Source organism: Gossypium hirsutum, chromosome A06, assembly GCF_007990345.1.
Source record: "Gossypium hirsutum isolate 1008001.06 chromosome A06, Gossypium_hirsutum_v2.1, whole genome shotgun sequence".
Lineage (NCBI taxonomy): Eukaryota > Viridiplantae > Streptophyta > Magnoliopsida > Malvales > Malvaceae > Gossypium > Gossypium hirsutum.
The window spans coordinates 108,601,158-108,620,318 of NC_053429.1; the positions used below are offsets into that span (position 1 = coordinate 108,601,158).

Below are 19,161 nucleotides of genomic sequence, written 5' to 3' on the forward strand. Positions count from 1 at the left end.
GTTGGGCCTCAATGGGCTGAAATTAGGCCCAAAGGGCTTTCGGGTCCATTCGGGTAAATTTGATAGAAAATGGAACTTGGATATATTGCTTGTTAAACGACTAGATCTGATGAAAATTTGGATTATGAGGGCTTAAGGGGCTAAATCGGCATTCGTAGGACCCATTAGGGGTTTTGGGCCCAAAAGCCCGAATTTGATAAAGTGCGTTAAAATCATTGTTTAAACACTTGGAGTTATTGATAATTGTTAATGAACATAGAAAACCCTGATATTTGGTAAAATTATGGAATTACCCTTATAATATGGAAAATGACCATTATACCCCTAGGGTTTAATTATGAATTTGATGCATGAGATTTTGATATACATGATTTGACATGATATGCACATGATAAGTATGATATGCACATGTTATATTCATATATGCATGGGTTGGGTTTTATATGAATGGAGGAAGTGAAAAAGGGCCTTGCCCCAGTTTACCGAAAAGGGCTTTGCCCTAGTTATTTAAAGAGGCTAGGCCTCCAGTTATATGATAAAGCAGCTATGCTAGCACTGGTGTGTTGGTTGGGTAGGTTGAATCATTCCCCATATGGTGTGTTGGTTGATACGGGTGGAGAGTAGCGGATGGTGGGTTGAGTAGTCTCCCCAAATGGGCTTGCGTGCATTCTTTGATGTTACATATGATATTAAAATGGGTCTATGGGCCATTCCGTATACAGTAAAGGCTTCAGCCAGTGATGTGAATTATGGAAAGGCTTCGGCCTAGTAACCGGTAAACGAAAGGCTTCGGCCCAGTACTTATTGAGACTGAATTTGGGCTTAGGCCCAGTATGCTGATCTTGGTTTGGGCTCTGAAAGGGGCTTATTGCACACTGAGTTTTAAAACTCACCCCCTTCCTTAACCTTGCAGGTGAGCCTTGATGTGGAGACTTGGAGCCGGACGGGATTCAGAGTGGCCTCGGTGATCGTTTTTGGACTTTAAAATAAGTAACCGGTTTTCTTTAGTTGATCTTAAATACTATTTATTTTTGGGTTGTAATAAGGCCATTTTAACTGTTTTTTTTCTGGGATTATTTTATTTTTAATAACTCTAAATTTTTCTGATAACAATTCAAATGGGCTAGACTTAGGGCGCATTTTCAAAATGATACTTGTTTTCAAAATAACGTACGTCATAATTAATCGGTTTATCAAAGATATTCACTCAAATAGATTTCAAACTCATTATATCAAAGTGTGGGAATAGTTGTGGGCATGTCTAGGATTGGATCCAATCGAAGATATTGGTACTTAAGCAGCCTTTATGGCTCACCTCCTTTGTTTCGGATACTTACCTGGTGCACAGCTTCCATTCACTTTTTAACTTAAAAAAAGACGGTTTTTAAAACACTAAAATGAAACATGGATTTTTAACTTCAATATGACATGTCAGATTCGGTAATAACGTCTGGGCCGGGTTTGGGGTGTTACATTTAGTGGTATCAGAGCCAGGTTGCAACAACTCGGCTATGGGTTTCTAAACGGGTTTAAAATCAAGAGTTTCAAAAAAAAGTTGTTTTAAATCAAAATTTAAGAATTTCTATTTTCTGTGATCAAATACATGGTTTTTGTTTTAAATGGTTTGGAGAAAGAAGTGGCACACTGAACCCCCAGTGCCAAGTTTGTAAGTTTACTCTCTTTTTGTTATGTACTATTGATATGATGCTCTGGATAGAACTGAGACCCTACTATGATACTTTAGATAGGGTAGAACTATAAAATGGTAGGAATGAGACTGTAGTTACGCTACGACGTTGCGAAAACAATCCTTGAACTGCTAAATTTCCATAAGACATCTTGTAATGAACAATTGAACATTAAACTAATGTCATAAAATTCGTAATCAGATAATTCGATATGAGTACAAGAGGAACTTGTGGACGAGGTCGCGGAAGGGTGCAAACTGAATCTTTATCCTCAGGGCATAGGCCAGCTGAGGAGGCATTCGTGCCACAGGCAACTGAGACGGGGTCATATGATCGAGCTGTGGGGGACGATGCTTTGTCCCAAGCAATGTTAAGGGTTTTAGAAAGGGTTGCTAGAGCTAGCACTGGGACAGTAAATAGGGGATCCATCTTTGAGCGACTCCGAACTAACAGAGCAGAGGTTTTTAGGGGCGTATCCGGAGTAGCCCCAAATGTGGCTAAATATTGGTTGAAGGCGACGGAGCGGATTATGAACAACCCAGATTGCTCTGTGGAGCAAAAGCTGAAAGAGGTCGTGTCATTGCTGCTAGACGAGGCATATCGGTGGTGGATCACTGTAAGGGAGAGTACCCCAAGCGAACGAGTAACCTGGGAACTATTCAAGACTACTTTTAAGGGGAGGTATGTTGGAGCTAGTTATGTGAATGCCCGTCGAAAGGAATTCTTGAATCTGGCTCAGGGTAATAAGACTGTTGCAGAGTATGAGGCGGAATTCTTGAGGCTGAGTCGATACGCTGCGGGATAGTTGCGACTGAATATGAGCGCAGTGTTCGATTCGAGGATGGCCTCTGCGATGAGCTCAGGGTGCTGATAGCACCACAGAGGGAGCGCGATTTCGCTGCGTTGGTAGAGAAGGCTAAGATAGCCGAGGAAGTGAAATAGACTGAACGACAGAATCGTGAGAACGATCGAGCCAGATTTAGGAGGGATTCTGGACCCCCAGGCGTTGCAAATAGGAATGCTAAAAGAGCTAGAACGGAGGAACCGGTTCGAGCAGTTCCGGTGAATACTTTTAGACCGCAGGCTTGTAGAGACTGTGGCAGAGTACATATGGGAGAGTGCTGGAGATAAACTAGAGCTTGTTTTTGATGTGGGTCAAAGGAACATCAGTTCAGAGAGTGTTCTCGGAGAGCAGCTTAGGATCTAGCTGCGGAGCAAAGAGGTGTCCAACCGCAGCGAGGAGGACCACCACCACAGAGAGGCCGTGGGCAAAGTAGGGGTGGTAATGGTAATGGACGTGGACGTGGGGCATCTGGCAGGGGTGCTGGGCATGCTGAAGCTCGACAGCCGGTGTTGGTTTATGCTACACGGCGTCGTGAGGAGGGGGACGCTCTTGATGTTATAATCGGTACGTTTTTCATTTATAGCACGCCTTACACTACTTTGATTGATGTGGGTTTCACTCACTCGTATGTTGCTTGTGATGTATCTGGGGCCCTGAGTGTGCTTCCTAAGGAGACTGTGAGTGGGGTATCGATGATAAGCCCTTTAGGACACTCAGTTAAGGTAGATAAACTCTTTAGGGCGGTGCCTTTAGAGACACAAGATAAGATATTTATAGGAGATTTGATGGAGCTGCCATTTGGGGATTTTGATCTTATTTTGGGAATGGACTGGCTAGCTAAGCATAGGGCGACGTTGGATTGTGCTGCTAAGAGAATGGTGCTAAGAACTGCCAAGGATGAGGAAATAATGGTCATAGGGGAGCGAAGGAACTATTTGTCCAAAGTTGTCTCAGCTTTAAGGGCTGAGATGTTGATTCGGAAAGGTTGTGAGGCGTTCTTAGCATTTGTGGGTCAAGCTGAACCCGAGGGGATAACTGTGGAGTCGGTTAGAACCATCAAAGAATTTCAAGATGTATTTTCGGAGGAAATTCCTGGACTACCTCCAAACAGAGAAGTCGAGTTCAGAATTGACTTGTTACCTGGGACAGCTCCAGTGTCCATTGCACCTTATAGGATGTCACCAAAGGAATTGGTGGAACTGAAAGCTCAGATTCAGGAACTGTTGGATAGAGGGTTTATAAGACCAAGTGTTTCTCCGTGGGGCGCACCGGTGTTGTTTGTAAAGAAGAAAGATAGGACCATGCAGATGTGCATTGACTATCGGCAGTTGAACAAATTGACGATCAAGAACAAGTATCCTTTGCCAAGAATCGATGATCTGTTTGACCAACTCAGAGGAGCCTCGGTATTTTCTAAGATCGACCTTCAGACAGGATATCATCAGTTGAGAGTCAAAGAAATGGATATTCATAAGACGACATTCAGGACTCGATATGGTCATTACGAGTTTCTGGTTATGCCCTTTTGTTTGAGTAATGCACCGGCAACATTCATGGATTTAATGAATCAGGTGTTTCAGCCATACTTGGATCAATTCATAGTCGTTTTTATCGATGATATCTTAGTGTACTCAGAAACGAAAGAGAAGCATGATGAACATCTTCGTATTGTGCTGCAAGTGCTAAGGGAAAAGCAACTCTATGCAAAGTTTAGTAAGTGTGAGTTTTGGTTGAATGAAGTAACTAACTTTCTTGGGGCATGTTGTGCCTGCTGAGGGGATCAAGGTAGACCCTCAAAAAATTGAGGCGATTCTGGAGTGGAAGCCACCGAGGTCAGTAACAGAAATCCGGAGTTTTCTGGGGTTGGCAGGTTTTTATCGAAGATTTGTGGAGGGATTTTCTGTGTTGGCAGCACCGTTAACGAAACTTATAAGGAAGGGAGCACTGTTTATTTGGACAAGTAAGCAGCAAGAGGCCTTTGAGAAGTTAAAGAAGGTTCTGACAGAAGCGTCAGTGTTGATTCAGCCAGAGTTTGGTAAAGATTTCACTGTGTACAGTGACGCGTCACATGTAGGTTTGGGCTGCGTGTTGATGCAGGAGGGTAAAGTGGCCGCTTATGCTTCTCGATAGCTTAAGCCTCATGAGGTAAACTATCCTACTCATGACTTGGAGTTGGCAGCGATGATTTTTGCGCTTAAGATATGGAGGCTCTACTTGTATGAGGAGAGATGCATTATCTATACGGATCACAAGAGTCTTAAGTACTTGCTGACTCAAAAGGAGCTGAATCTTAGACAATGAAGGTGGATAGAATTGTTAAAGGACTATGACTGTTCGATTGAGTACCATCCGGGTAAGGCAAATGTTGTGGCTGATGTGTTAAGTCGAAGAACTGTGGCGGAGTTGAAGGCAATGTTTTCTCTTTTAAGTTTGTATGACGATGGAAGCTTATTGGCAGAATTACAAGTGAGGCCGACTTGGGTGGAGAAGATTAAGAGGCAATAGTTGGAGGATGAGTCGTTGGTTTCTCGGTTTCAGCAAGTTGAGAAGGAGGAGAATCTAGACTTTGGATTTAATAATGATGGGGTTCTTTGTTTTCGAGGAAGAATTTGTGTGCCGAAGGACCTTGACTTGAGATTGATAATTTAAAAGGGAGGCACATAGTGGACCTTATGCTATGCATTCAGGAGGGAGTAAGTTGTATCGAGACTTGCGGGAGCTATATTGGTGGCCTGGGCTTAAGCGGGAAGTGACCAAATTTGTGGGGAAATGTTTGACGTGTCAACAAGTAAAGGCTGAGCATCAACTGCCTTCAGGATTGTTACAGCCAGTAAAGATACCACTTTGGAAGTGGGAAATGGTAACTATGGATTTTGTAAGTGGTTTGCCATTGACACCTTCCAAGAAGGATTCAGTTTGGGTAATTGTGGATAGGCTGACAAAATCTGCCCATTTCATACCTGTCCGAACCGATTACTCACTTTAGAAGTTGGCCAAGTTGTATGTGGCAGAGATAGTGCGGTAGTGCCAGTATCAATAATCTCTGACCGAGAACCAAGGTTTACATCTCGGTTTTGGCAGAAGTTGCACGAGGCGTTGGGAACGTGATTGGATTTTAGTACGGCTTTTCACCCTCAGTCGGATGGGCAGTCAGAGAGGGTCATTCAGATTCTAGAAGATATGTTGAGGGGTTGTGTTATCGACTTTAGGGGCAGTTGGGAGGATTACTTGCCATTAGCAGAGTTCGCGTATAACAACAGTTACCAAGCAAGTATCCAGATGGCTCCTTACGAGGCACTGTATGGGCAAAGGTGTCGTTCACCTACTTGTTGGGCAGAGTTGGGGGAAAGGCAAGTACTTGGACAAGAGTTGGTAGCAGATACTGAAGAGAAGGTTAAGGTGATCAGGAATCGGTTAAAAGAGGCAGTGGATCGACAAAATTCTTATGCGGATCTGAAGCGTAAGGATATTGAATATGCTGTAGGGGACATGGTCTTTTTGAAAGTTTCACCTTGGAAGAAGATATTGAGGTTTGGTAAGAAGGGCAAGTTGAGTCTACGGTTCATTGGGCCTTATCGAGTTATTAAGCAGATAGGGTCGGTGGCTTATCAGCTAGAGTTACCTCCAGAGCTAGATCGTATTCACGACATTTTTCATGTGTCCATGCTAAGGCGGTATCATTCTGACCCAACTCATATCGTGCCAGTTGCAGAAATTGAAGTACAATCGGATTTGAACTTCGAAGAAGAACCTGTGCAGATACTTGATCATGACGTCAAGGTGCTGAGAAGGAAGTCAGTCCCATTGGTGAAGGTACTATGGAGGAACCATGGCAAAGAAGAAACTACTTGGGAGACGGAGGAGGCGATGCGTCAACAGTACCCTTAACTGTTTGGATCAGGTAAATTTCGAGGCCGAAATTTCTTTAAGGAGGGTAGAGTAGTAATATCCTAATTTCAGGTTTTTCGTGATTCTTGAGATTTTGGTAAAGCTTTTAAAATTTGGTATATTGGTTGTGAAATTCATAGTTGGATTATGTAAATGGGCTTATAGAAGGCCCATGTGATAACCAAAACCCAGAAGAATTTTTGAACTTTGGACTTAAGGAGTTAAGGGCTTTGGGTAGTTGGCTTTATTAAAAGTTGAGGGTAAAATGTAACACAAATGAGCCCCTAGCAAAGTGGCTAGGTGACGCCACTGAGGAGCTTAAAAGGGTGGCGTGTAAGTGGTTGGGGGAAACTGGGTTCGATTCTCTGTGATGGCAAATATGATGTTATTTTTATGCCTTGAGCAGGTAGAACTTTGAAGCCGAATGGAAATCTTTTGGAGAGAGTTTGAATCAATCAAATGCATGGATTAAAGAGTGATAAGGGGAGAGATTTTAGGGATTTGAGAGAGGGATACAGTTGGCCGAATAGAGGGGGTTAGAGAGGGGATTTTGGCAGAGGGGTATTAGGTTAGTATTTCGGCATTAGGGACTTAGGTTGTGCCGTTTTCCTTGAGTAAACTTCAGAGAGTGATTCCTTTTTCCTTCCTTTTCCTTCTCTAAACTGAAATCACCATTCTCAATTATCCTTCTTTCTTTTCTTCTCCAAAACCAGTTCACTATTCTTTTCTTTCCATCTACTACTCCCTTTCTCATCATTACTTTTGCCGAAAAACCACAAAAGCCGAAACCTGTGAAGTTTGGTGGTGCCGATTCCATTGTTGACCAGCAACCTTCTTTCCCCTTCACTTTTTGGTGGCCAATTCCTTAATCTGCTAAGCTTTAATCGGTTCAAAAAGGGAGACGGTGGTAAGTATTCGTACTCTAAATCGATTCAGTAGTATAACTGTTGACAGAAGCTGAAACCCCTATAGTTTAGGGAGGTTGTCAATTTGAGATGTAGGCCTTATTGGGCTTTTTCATTTTATTTTCTTATAGTTTGTATAGTGGGGTAGATACTTTGGAGGAGCAGCAAGGCGTGGGGTATCGATTTGGATAAGCTTGGATCATATTGTCAGACCTTGTGAAGGTAAGTGAACTATGGCCATTAGGGGTCTGTTACCCGGTTTTGGTAAGGTAAGATTTGGGTCTGATTAGCATGAACTGTAGACTAAGAATGATGGTGGATAATTGTAGGTTGCCGTGGGAGACTTCGTTGGTGAACATCACAAAACAGGTGTGTAATAACCCCCGTAAGATCTTAGACTAATATTCGCTGAAAAGTCAAAATGCCTAAATTTCAGCATTTCGGGAACTTGAGATTTTACATGTGGTTTTAGATACGATTAAAGCGATACAATCGGTGTTTAGATCGGTGGAACAGGTAAGAGCGTAATTCTGTGCACGTTGGTAAGTTGGGCCTCAATGGGCTGAAATTGGGCCCAAAGGGCTTCTGGGTCCATTCGAGTAAATTTGATAGAAAATGGAACTTGGATATATTGCTTGTTAAACGAGTAGATCTGATGAAAATTTGGATTATGAGGGCTTAAGGGGCTAAATCGGCATTCGTAGGACCCATTAGGGGTTTTGGGCCCAAAAGCCCAAATTTGATAAAGTGCGTTAAAATCATTGTTTAAACACTTGGAGTTATTGATAATTGTTAATAAACACAGAAAACCCTGATATTTGGTAAAATTATGAAATTACCCTTATAATATGGAAAATGACCATTATACCCCTAGGGTTTAATTATGAATTTGATGCATGAGATTTTGATATACATGATTTGACATGATATGCACATGATAAGTATGATATGCACATGTTATATTCATATATGCATGGGTTGGGTTTTATATGAATGGAGGAAGTGAAAAAGGGCCTTGCCCCAGTTTATCGAAAAGGGCTTTGCCCCAGTTATTTAAAGAGGCTAGGCCTCCAGTTATATGATAAAGCAGCTATGCTGCCAGTGGTGTGTTGGTTGGGTGGGTTGAATCATTCCCCACATGGTGTGTTGGTTGGTACAGGTGGAGAGTAGCGGATGGTGGGTTGAGTAGTCTCCCCAAATGGGCTTGCATGCATTCTTTGATGTTACATATGATATTGCAATGGGCCTATGGGCCATGCCGTATACAGTAAAGGCTTCAGCCAGTGATGTGAATTATGGAAAGGCTTCGGCCCAGTAACCGGTAAACGAAAGGCTTCGGCCCAGTATTTATTGAGACTGAATTTGGGCTTAGGCCCAGTATGCTGATCTTGGTTTGGGCTCTGAAAGGGGCTTATTGCACAATGAGTTTTCAAACTCACCGCCTTCCTTAACCTTGCAGGTGAACCTTGATGTGGAAACTTGGAGCCGGAAGGGATTCAGAGTGGCCTCGGTGATCGTTTTTGGACTTTAAAATAAGTAACCGGTTTTCTTTAGTTTATCTTAAATACTGTTTATTTTTGGGTTGTAATAAGGCCATTTTAACTGTTTTTTCTGGGATTATTTTATTTTTAATAACTCTAAATTTTTTTGATAACAATTCAAATGGGCTTGACTTGGGGCGCGTTTTCAAAATGATACTTGTTTTCAAAATAACGCAGGTCACAACTAATCGATTTATCAAAGATATTCACTCAAATAGATTTCAAACTCATTATATGAAAGTGTGGAAATGGTTGTGGGCATGTCTAGGATTGGATCCAATCGAAGAGCTTGGTTCTTAAGCAGCCTTCATGGCTCACCTCCTCTGTTTCGGATACCTACCTGGTATACAGCTTCCATTCACTTTGTTAACTTAACAAAAGACGGTTTTTAAAACACTAAAACGAAACGTGGATTTTTAACTTCAATATGACACGTCGAATTTGGCCATAACGTCTGGGCCAGGTTTGGGGTGTTACACTAAAATAATCATTCAGTCAAACAATTAAGCTCTTTAATCACAAAATTTCTCGTATACGCGCATAACACAGATGTCGAAAGTTTCTACATGAAACCTTTAACAGAGCCAAAACTTACCAAAAATTCAACGGCGATCACTAAAATTGTCGTTTTACTATTCCCTACTTCCGATATTCCCACCTAATAGTAAAACAACTGATCATTTATCAGAGATCTTCACAATTATAAAATACGCAATTCAAAGCAGGTTATGAAAACAAAGAAAAACCGTGGAAACGTAAGAATTGAAAGTAACTTACTCGATATCCTTAGACCAATGACTAATGACAAAACTTCAAATAATCTCATACTCTTTACGACCACACTCAACAAAAATTAAAAGAAAAGAAAAACAAACGAAGAAGAAGAAAAAGAAAGAAAAGGAATGAAGGAGAAAAAAGATACTAAAGAAAAAAATTAAAGTTTAGAACTAGTGTTAATTAAAATGTAACTTGCAAGAAGACTTCTAGCATTTGACAAAAATATTCCTTATCATCCCCTCCGGAACTCGAACATGAGACCTAACAGAATATAGAGACCTAACCAGTGAACCAGCAGGCTCACTCTTGACACAAGTTTACATTGAATTGAACTTAGCTATGTAGTGCATGGGTAATGATTGTTTTTAAAATAATAAAGCTTTTAACGATGCGACTCAAACTCTAGAGCTTAAACACAAAAGTAGAGAATAGAATTACAGATACAAAAATTAACTACTACAGAATCGCACAATTAAATTCTCAAAATTTTGGGGCATTACAAGAAAACTAAGAATAAAACTAAGCTAATGTGTATCTCTTTCCTCCTCAGCCAATGTTGGCTATTTTAAGCTGATAGCGGATGAATTTTTGTTGCCAAAATTGTCCTTACATGGGCCTTAGGTTATTAATGGACTGGATGGACAAAGACTACCTTTTTTTTGTCCAATTTTTTTCCTTTTGACGGTATTGGTTTTGCGATATCCAAAAAAAGATATCGCGATACCTCGAGTAGTGTCGAGCCTTGGTGTCTTCTTGGAAGGGTGGATATCACAATATCGAAAGTAGATATCACGATACCATTGAAGGGTGTCTCCAATCATCTGGAAGTATTGTGATTCCAAGGTGTGGATATCGCAATACCCTTTCTTTTGGTGCCATTCTTGCTTGTTTTCAACCTCCAACATGTCCCTACACCACTCAATCACACATTTGCCCCACCAATGACACTATTGGCCAAATTGGATCATAAAATGAGCGAAAATGTGATATTTTCAATTATTAACTTAAAAACTAAAAATTACGAAAAATTATGCTAAAGATGTTATTTTGCTCGACAATAAGCTTCTTAAGTATAGTGGGAAAGCCTAATTTGCCACATCAATTTATGGCAAATCAAACTCTCCCAGACTTAATTCTTTGCTTATCCTCAAGCAAACACACCAAACTTGCAAAAGAAATGACTCTTGGACTAAATCAGACAATTAAATTATATAGTAGTAAAACATCAAACTCGTATGAGAATTGGAAACACAAAAATATAAACTTTTTAGCCCCTTTTTAGCTCTAATTCATGCAGTTTCTTAGTAGTTTTTTTAAATTCATATTTTTATTATAAAATAATTAATTTTTACTCAAAGCATGAACATATTGAATTTTAATTATTTTATAATAAATTTACACAAATTTGATTTTTTTATAGCTTTGCACAAAAGGTGAAAAATCAGCTTGGTAGTCACATTGGGAAGATTGAACCGTTGAGGTAATTTTTGTATCAAGTGACCCAAGAGTTTGGCTAATTATTTTCCCATCCATGGACAATCCAATGATAATTATTGAACACATTTTATACTTAATTTTTATACAACACAAATTGGGTTAAAATTAATTACAAGCCTGATAAAGAAAAAGGGGTTCAGTTCTGCTAAATGACGATGACTTATCCACTAAGAAAATTGGAAGCCTAAGCTGTCCCATGCAGCTTACCCAATTATCTTATTTATCTATTTTTTTATAATTTCAAATCAGCCCTCGTATTTGTCCTTAACGTCGTCCAAACCCTCCCCTTTTAGACCTGGCTATTTTTTAGCTTGTAGCTAAATATAGCAAATTCAAGTCAAACCATCCCTCCTATGATGCATGGCCGGCCAAGGGAGAGGGAATGAATGCTATTTTTAGTATCAATCCCCACCTATAAAAATTCCCCTTCACTTCATCATTTTTCATCCCTCACATCACACATCTCTCTTACACACATTTTCTCTAATTTTCCCTTCTAGTTGCTTTCCAAAATTCTTCCTTCCTTTGCCGATATCCCCTCTTGAAAAAGATCTTGCATGCCTCCTGGAGTAGCAGCAATCAAGTGTTCATGAAGGCCTTGGATCAACAGAATGAGCAGAGAAGAGAGGAGCGCACTAGTCTAGTTTCTAAAAACCATTGAGATTTGTTTTTCTAGTTCCTTTCTCTTAATCTTTGTCTTAGTTTTGTTTTGATCATGAACATGAATATTTGTGTTGTTGGTCTTCAATTAATTAAAATGACTTAAATTCCTTTCTTGTTAGAGTAATTGCATTCTGTCCGCTTAAGATTATTAAAAATGTGTTTGTGCTGTTATTAGGTGTCAGTAAATTGTTCAATTAAATAAAGCCATGCTTATGTTATGCTTGCATTTTAACTGTAAGGTAACAATTGGATTAATTATTTAAACGGATTGAAATTGTAATTAATGGACACAATATTTAATTGATGCATGTTTAATCTTATAAAGTAGATGAGGGTTAAATTAGAAATGTTATTAAACAATACATTAGCCTTGCATAACTTAATCTTTTACTTGCTTATTAAAATTGGATTAAATTGTTTCAATATAGAGAAATATTGTTACCTCACTTAATCTTTTTCTTGCTTATTAAAATTTGATTAATCGTTTGAATTGACATAGAGATATGGTCAAGAGATTATTGTATTTTAGTAGGTAAGTATGTGCATTAGTTAGCAAGGTACCGAGTTGCTGTGAAATTATTTGTAACAACGTGAACACAATTTTAATAATTCTAAGTTAAAGAATAAATTTAATCTAACACATTTATGTCATATTGATTAAACTCTTTTTTTGAAATCATGCATTGGAATTTTACTTTTTATTTTCTTAGTTAACACTTAGTTAATTTTTTAGTTTTTTATATCACCACTTCAAATCAACATATTTTCCATCACCAAATTGTTTAAATTTGCATTTCATAAATATCTCTGTCATAGTCCCTGTGGGTACGATAACTCGACATCACTTTTCACTTTATTACTTGTTGTGATTCTGTACACTTGCACATTTTTGACGTTCCAAGTTTTTGGGACCGTTGCTGAAGACTGTTTTAAAAGACATTATTTGCGAAATTGTTAATTTTGTATTTTGATTTATTTTTCTGTTTAACTTTAATTTAATTCTTTTTTGTGATTTTTTAGGTGTTTATAAGTATTGATCGACTTATCAATTTACTCCTTGTAGATCTTGAAATTGAAATGACTTTTTGACAAAGAAGAAGACAAACAGCTCAAAGAAGGATCGAAAAGATGAACTTCGAAAACCAGAATCAAGGAAATGGAATCCTATACTTATTGTTGATGATAGGGATAGAGCTTTAAGACAGTATGTCGTGTCATTGCTTCATGAGCCTAATCTACGTATTAGGAGACCCGAAACCGAGGCATGGTAATCTGAGTTAAAGCCTATCATGCTCCAAATGCTTCAGATAGTAGGCCAATTCAATGGAATGCCTACTGAAGATCCTTACCTTCACCTCAAATTGTTTATGGAGGTGAGTGATTCCTTCAAGTTAGTTGGAGTACTTGAATATGCATTATGATTAAAGTTGTTCCCATACTCACTAAGGGACAAAGCTCAAGACTGGTTGAACTCATTACCACCAGATTCCATCACTATATGGAAAGAGTTAGCATAATGATTCCTTATGAAATGTTTCCCTCGTAGCAAGAATGTTAAGTTGCAGAATGAAATCAATACTTTCCAACAAATGGATGTGAGTCCTTGTATGAGGCATTGGAATGATTTAAAAAACTGCTACAAAAGTGCCCTTATCACAGAATCCCATATTACATCCAATTGGAGACATTCTACAATGGTCTCAATGCTCACACGAGGATGGTAGTAGACACTTCTGCAAATGGTGCTCTCCTTTCTAAGTCTCATAATAAGGCTTATAAAGTCATTGAGAGAATTGCCACAAATAATTACCAGTGGCCAATCAATCAAGTAATTTCAAGACGAGTTACAGGAGTGCATGAAGTGGCCACTCTCACTTCACCCGCATCTCAGGTATCTTCGATATCCTCAATGCTTAAAAATTTTACTATGGGTTTATTGATTTTGCATCTCAACCATTGAATCAATTCGAAAATATAGCCTATGTTTATTGTGAGGAAGGAAAATTGTTCGAAGAATGCCCATCAAACCCAGAATTTGTTTATTACATGGGAAACCAGAATCAAAACTAGAATTGAGGGAATCTAATTTTTATAACCCATCTTAGCGAAACCACCCAAATTTCTCTTGGATTAACCAAGGGGATGGACCCAATAACACTTATGCTAACCAAGATCAATCCAGCCACCTATATTTACCCAAAAAATTTAAAAATCAACTCAATTTGGACCTGTCAATCACTTAGAAAACTTGTTAAAGGCATACATAGCGACAAATGATGCCTTAATCCATAGCCAAACAACCACATTGAAAAACCTAAAGAACAAAATGGGCCAACTTGCAACTGAACTTCGGAACCGACCACAAGGTGCTTTGCCTAGTGATACAAAGAATCCAAGAAAATCAAGGAATGAACACTATAAAGCATTGACTTTAAGGTGCGCAAAGACGTTAGAGCCCAACACTGTCGAAGTTGAGGAAGAGCCAGTTGATGCTCGAGATAAAGTGGAAGTTCAACCAAGTGTTGAAAATCTAGCTTAACCAGAATCAAAATTTGCAAAATTTGACAATGTAACTTCTGACCCTGTTAATTATGATAAACTAACACCATTGTTAGATGCAGAAGTGCCACAACAGACGAAGTGCCCAGTTCAAGTTAAGAATCATCCACCACCTTACCTTTAAAACTTCAAAAGCAGAAATATGAAGTTCAATTTAAAAAGTTCTAATAAGTCATAAAAGTAACATGTTTTAATCCTATTCTTGATGCATTTTTGGATGATTTATTATATAATTTAATGAATTTGATGCCCCTAATCCTTTAATTTCATGTTTCTATACTTAGAAGAGCATAGGGGAGCAAAAGGAGTGCAAAAACTGGCTAAAATCGGACAAAACGAGCTATTTTCTAGAACCACATGGCCTGGGCATTCCCACACAGGCTAAGCACATGCCCGTGTGAGCCACACGGGCTGGCCACACGCCCATGTGCCAGCCTGTGTCGATATCGCTTCCTGTTTCCCAAACACGCAGAAAAAGCCAATTGTTAGGGTTTCTGAGCATTCTAAAGTCTATAAATACACATTAGAAGAGGATCTAAGGGGGGAGGTAGAGTGGACCGAATAATTTACTCGAAGAACGCCAACTAATTCAACTCAGAAGCAAGATCTTCTCAAGATTGAATATCTCCATTCAATTTCTCTAGAAGTTTTTGGGTTTCTTTATGTTTTGTTTTTTTCCCTAATTTTGAGATGTTTTCCTCCCAAACTATGAACTAAATTCCCTAGATACCTAGGAAAGATGAAACCTATAATGGATCTTATTATTTAAATTTCTGGATTATATGATAAATACATGTTCTTGTTCTCAATTATGTATGCTTATTTCTTGCTTTAATTTTTTTAGGATATTAATTCAAGCGTGATATGCTTATTTCAGTGGAGCAAAAGTCCATGTTTTTAAGAGTAGATCTGGGATAAATAAGTGCAGTTGCATGCAATCCTAGAAATAGGATGACATAAATTTACTGAATTAGAGTCAAATCTAATAGGGGAATCCATAGATCCAGTTAATGATACAATAGGAGTTTTAATTAGAAAGAGATTTCAATTAATCAATCGAGAGTCAGTTGTTCTTACTCTCGAAAGAGATATTAACATAATTTAGGGATTTCTATGGATCAAGGCATAAGTGAATAAATCGTCTAATTCAGATTCAGAATAATAAGTGAAGTCTAGGTGGATTCTTTCCTGGGTATTGTCTTTTTCTTTGGTTATAATCAAGTATTTTGTTATTCAATTCTTTGTCATGTTCTTACTAATTAGTTTAGTTAGATTTAGATTAAAAATATCCCCTTTAATTTATAGGCTAGATAATAAAAAGATAGTAAGTAATAGTGCTTTTAGTCCTCGTGGATACGATATTCCCGACTCACCATAGCTATACTACTATATGATAGGTGCACATGCCTTTATCGTGAGTTTAGTTAGTTTAGTGACCTTATCGAGTTTTTGGCACTGTTTTCAGGGACTAAGATATTAGGAACACTAGATTTTTATTAATTTACCCCTTTTTACTTTTATTGCATCTTATTTTTATTTTTAGTTTAATTTTGTTTTCTAATTTTTATTTTTGTTTGCTTCTGGTAGGTTTCTTTAGTTTATGACTAGAAGAAACCCATTAGGACCTTTAGTATTCGACAGTGAGATTGAAAATACAGCTCGCAGAAACTGTAAAGAAGTGAGGCAGAGTCGACAAAGTGCAGTGGAAAAGCAAGAGGACATCAATAATATTGCTGAGGAGATGGCTGAAAATCAGAATAATCAGCTACCTCCTGTGGTTGCCGCAAATCTTGCTCCTCGTACTACGTACGATTATGCCAAGCCCAATTTAACTGGGGCTAAATCGAGCATTATGAGACCTGCTATTGCTGTGAATAACTTGAAACTGAAGTCAAACACCATTCAGATGATCTAACAATTTGTTTAGTTCAATGGTTTAAAAGATGAAGATCCAAATACTCATTTGACTAATTTTTGGAATTCCGTGACACTTAAATGGCATTTCTAAGGATGCCATTGAGAGATAAGGCTAAACAGTGGTTGAACTCCTTACTGCGAGGTTTTATCACTACATGGGAGTACATGATCGAAAAGTTCTTATTGAAGCACTTCCCGCTAGCTAAGACAGCTAAGTTGAGGAATGATATCTCCCTTCCTGCAAATGGATTTAGAGACTCTATATGATGTATGGGAGAGGTATGAGGACTTATTGAGAAGGTGCTCTCACCGTGGGTTACCTTTATGGCTACATGTAACCCCCCACACTCGAGCCCTATGTTGGGATGAGATACGAGGCGTTACCACACTTAATCACATGCATACAATCATTTCGATTTCATTAAGACTCGGTCAAATTAAAAAAAAATTGGAACTTTGTCTAAACCCCTTAATATGGGCCTATGATAAACGCCAAATTATACATAGTTTTACCCCAAATACTTAGCATATTTATGGATGTTTACTACGAGATTTGTGGATTTTGGTGCTCTTAATCCGGTTATTTTATGTTTTGTACTCAGGAGAGCACCAAGAGTCAAAAGGATCCTAAAACGAGCAAAAAAGGGACAAAACGGACCAAATCGAGAAGATGACACGGCCTAAGCCCTGCCACACGGGCATCTCAATGCCCGTGGCCTTCGGGGGTGTTGACCAAGGTTTTCACAATTCACATGGCCTGGCCATTGAGCCCACACAGCTGTGTGCAATTTAACAGATCGAACATGTCCTAGAAATCACGTCACACGGCCGTGGCACACGGGCGTGTCCTTTTTTTCAAAGAGTTGTATTTTACACAGAAAAGGATACTTAGGGAGGAAGAAAGCTAATCCAAAGCCTATATAAACACCCTAAGTGCGACCTAATAAAAGGGGCCTCTTCCAGAACTTTTCTGGAATACAGAACCACACGCCAGGAATTACTTGAAGGAAGGCAGACGATCTATCCCAAAAGCCGGAGCTATTTCAAGACTGAAGATCTCTCTCAGAATTCTTTCAGGGGTTTTAGAGTTTTCTTCATGTTTTGTTATTTTTATACTTTTGAGATGTACTCTTATTTTATTATGAACTAAACCCCTTAGATACCTAAGGGGGATAAAACCTATGATGGATCTTGTTATTATTATCTGAACTCTATGATAAATACTTGATTTGTTCTTAATTATGTATTCTTCATGCTTGAGTTAATATTCTGGGTATTAATTCATGATTTGATGTGCTTATGCAGAGGAGGAATAAACCCTGCCTAAGAGTAGATTTGGCATAATTAAGCGGAGTTGATCGAACGCCGAGAAATAGGGTTATGAGATTTTGCCGGATTAGGGTGAAACCTAATATGGGAGTCCATAGAGTGATTTACTGCTTCCCTAGGAGTTTTAATTAAGAAAGAAATTTTGATTAATTCAACTGAGGGTTAGACGTTATTAGTCTCGAAAGGGATAATAACATAGGTTAGGGAATCTCACGGATCAAGTCAAGTGAATGAATCATCTGGTTCAAAGTCAAATAACAAGTGAAATCTAGGTGGATTCCTCCTTGGGTGTCATCTTTATCAATTGCTTTTCTTCAAATCTTTTTCCAAATTTTCTCTTTGCTTTAATTAGATTAGTTAATTAGTTTAGATAATTAGTTTAATAAACAAACCCTTTTATTCTTAGGCTAGATAATAAAAAGATAGTTATTACTAGTACTTTTGGTTCCCTTGGGTACGATATCCTGGTCTTGCCATTACTATACTATTGTTTGATAGGTGTGCTTGCCTTTTCGTCGTGATAATAGTTAGTCTAGGTTTCATCTTCTTTATAAATATTTATTACTTGTTATGAATCACGAGATCAAGTTTTTGGTGCCGTTGCCGGGGAATTGAAATATTAGGAACACTAAATTTTTATTACTTTAGCCATTTATTTTTCTTGCAATTTAATTTTAGTTTATTATTATTATTATTTATTAATTTACTTTTTTTTTCTCTTGGCAAGTTTTTATAATTTATGACTAGAAGAAACCTGTCAGGACCATTAATTTTTGACGAAGAAATTGATCGCAGAGTCCGTAGAAATCAAAGAGAAATAAAGCATAGCTTACGATACACAGAGAACGAGCGAGAAGGCGATACTCAACACCCAACCGACGAGATGGCTGAAAACCAAGGCAATCAGCTACCTACTGCAATTGTGACAAATCAAAATCCTGCTCCACGTACTATGTATGATTATGCTAAACCTTCTTTAACAGGAACTGAATCTAGCATAGTTAAACCTGCTGTAGCTGCAAATACTTTTGTATTAAAACCTAACACTATTCAGATGATACAGTAGTTTATTCAGTTTGATGGTTTGCAGGATGGAGATCCCAACACTCACTTAGCGAACTTTCTGGAATTTTGCGATACATTTAAAATCAATGGCGTTTCTGATGATGCCATACGTCTTCGGTTGTTTCCCTTTTCACTGAGAAACAAAGCTAAACAGTGGTTGAACTCGTTACCACGAGGGTCTATCACTACTTGGGAACAAATGACGGAGAAATTTTTACTAAAATATTTTCCACTGGCTAAAACGGCTAAATTACATAATGATGTCTCTTCTTTTGTGCAAATGGATTTAGAAACACTTTACGATGCATGGGAGAGATACAAGGAATTACTAAGAAGGTGCCCTCACCATGGGTTACCACTTTGGCTTCAAATACAAACATTTCCCTCGACTCGGCAAATGGTTGACGCAGCTGCTGGCGGAACCATCAACAATAAAACACTAGAAGATGCCTATGAATTTATAGAGGAGATGTCACTGAATAACTATC

General features: G+C 38.5%; 1 non-coding gene across 1 annotated transcript; it reads right to left on the bottom strand.

Moving 5' to 3' along the window:
* Positions 1-18,921: 18,921 nt before the first annotated feature.
* On the bottom strand, positions 18,922-19,027 carry LOC121231692 (small nucleolar RNA R71). The gene has a single exon (XR_005929748.1). It is a non-coding gene; the product is annotated as a small nucleolar RNA R71 (small nucleolar RNA).
* Between the last annotated feature and the right edge of the window lie 134 nt (positions 19,028-19,161).